At 36.4% G+C, this 2,500-nt stretch overlaps 1 protein-coding gene across 1 annotated transcript in view; it reads left to right on the top strand.

Annotated features, from left to right (window-relative positions):
- The window catches only part of LOC136827779 (uncharacterized), a 23,011-nt gene that overhangs the window by 499 nt on the left and 20,012 nt on the right, over positions 1-2,500 (top strand). The window lies entirely within an intron of this gene.

The following is a 2,500-nucleotide window of genomic DNA, read 5'->3' as shown; positions in this document are numbered from 1 at the left end:
ACAAAACAAATGCAAAATAACCTTGGCAGAAATCCCCACTAAACAAATTTGAAAGATTGAAAAGCAAAACAAGATAACTGGTCTGCAATTCCGATAACCATCTTTATTCGTTTCATACGTAACTACAAAGAAAGTAAAATAAAACCGTGGTAGAATTCTACCCAGCTCGCGGATGCTTCCTTAATCAAATATACACAAATACACACAAAAGGGTGAATATTCCCTCCGTGCATTTCATGCCCTGCTAAGACCTCGCTTTAGGGCTACAGAATGCATTTTAATCCGACGCTTTGTAAGAATTCCATTTGCACCCGACTCCATAAACCTATCATCGCTGAATCGTAATTACATTCTATTGTGCCACCGAAACTCCCTTGTATACACACCGATGCACCTAGTTCTGGACGCTACTGCATTGTAAACGACATCCACATACACCGACTATACTGCACATACACGAGTTCCACACACACACACACACACACACAACTCCTCCATGTGGGAAACATTCAAAGCGATGCTTAATGGAGTAAGGTATGTTTACATACCCCGCGCTGTAATATTTTTTCGCGTTGGGAGCAAATGTTGTACAAGTTGTGTATATATCCGCTGTTGCACTGAATGTCGTTTTTTTCATGCATGTACAACTCGTATGCTGTTCATTCCGCGGAGAAGGATTGTAGATACTGAATTGCGAATGTTGGGTTTATGTAAACATGACCTATGGATATATCTGCATTGAGTGAATGTACAAGGAATGACTTGAGGGTTAGAGGATAATAATAATAATAATAATAATAATAATAATAATAATAATAATAATAATAATAATAATAATAATAATAATAATAATAATATGAGTCTTGAAACGTAGCAACAAATCCACAGTTATGTATGGGTACAAATTTAAATGTGGATTTGACTCTCCAATAATAATAATAATAATAATAATAATAATAATAATAATAATAATAATAATAATAATAATAATAATAATAATGAATAGGATCTATGGACAAAAACGCCCTGGGTGAATATACAGGGACTGCCTTAGTATAATAATAATAATAATAATAATAATAATAATAATAATAATAATAATAATAATAATAATAATAATAATAATAACAAAAGATCGATTAAAAGAAATTGATTTGAATCTTCAATTCCAGAACTAACAGTGATACCGGCCACTGTTTACACTAAATAATATTTCAAAGTGAGCACAAGTTATTTCTCGTAAAAAAAAATCGACCTTCGTTGATTGATTGTTTAATGGCTACTAAAACTGGCGTCACAATGTTTGAAGTCAAGTATGTGAAACATCTTCGAGCAGATTCAAAGCTATTTAGGCTACTACCACAACTACTTATATAATATTAAAAATGATGAAGTTATTTCTTAACCTTGAATTCCAATTTTGATGTTTGAATCTTTATAGTTTTCTGTGAAAAAAAAAACCATTGTGCCGGCTTTGTCTATCCGTCCGCACTTTTTCTGTCCGTCTTAAGATCTTAAAATCAATGAGGCTAGAGGGCTGCAAATTGGCATGTTGATCATTCACCCTGCAAGCATCAAACATCCCAAATTGCAGCCCTCTAGACTCTGTAGTTTTTATTTTATTTAAGGTTAAAGTTAGCCATAATCGTGCCTCTGGCAATGACATAGGACAGGCCACTGCCTAGCCTTGGTTGAAAGTTTCATGGGCCATCGAAAAATAAATCCATTTTCGGTGGCCTTGATTATACGCTGTAGCGGCTGTACAGAAAACTCGATTGCACCGAAGAAACTTGGCTCATTTTTTACTTTTTTTTTTTTTACATCGATTTCTTTCAAAATCGATAAGTAAAAGATATATGACAGGAGTAAACGACTTAGTGTCTGTGAATAAAGACTCCCTACCTGGAAGATTTAGGAAATTGATGGCAAGATATTCAGAAAAACAAACAGGTGTTAAAAATAACACGGATTGAAAAACATTTAAAACACAGGGGGGTCACCAATGGCTAATTGCACCAAATTATACCAACGCAGACCTTCAGAGATAATGACACCACCTACAATTCCTTCTGATCAGAGAGAGAGAGAGAGAGAGAGAGAGAGAGAGAGAGAGAGAGAGAGAGAGAGAGAGAGAGAGAGTACCAAAACGCAAAATCTCAGAGAGAGAGAGAGAGAGAGAGAGAGAGAGAGAGAGAGAGAGAGAGAGAGAGAGAGAGAAAACATCTCAAAATAGAGAGAGAGAGAAACCTGTGAGGAGAGGAGAGAGTTTAGAGAGAGAGTCCAAATGCAAACTCCATGGAGGACAGAGACACACACAGAGAGATAAGAGAGAGAGAGAGTTACCAAAACGCAAACCTGGTCCGTTTCCAGAGACCTTCCCTAGAGAGAGAGAGAGAGAGAGTACCCCAACGCAAACTCTCTGATCAGAAGAGAGAGGAGAGAGAGAGAGAGAGAGAGAGAGAGAGAGAGAGAGATTTCTTCCAAACCTGTGGAGAGAGAG

Source organism: Macrobrachium rosenbergii, chromosome 42 (assembly GCF_040412425.1).
Source record: "Macrobrachium rosenbergii isolate ZJJX-2024 chromosome 42, ASM4041242v1, whole genome shotgun sequence".
Classification (NCBI taxonomy): domain Eukaryota; kingdom Metazoa; phylum Arthropoda; class Malacostraca; order Decapoda; family Palaemonidae; genus Macrobrachium; species Macrobrachium rosenbergii.
The sequence above is the reverse complement of the archived record's forward strand: the minus strand, read 5'-3'. Positions and strand labels throughout refer to the sequence as shown.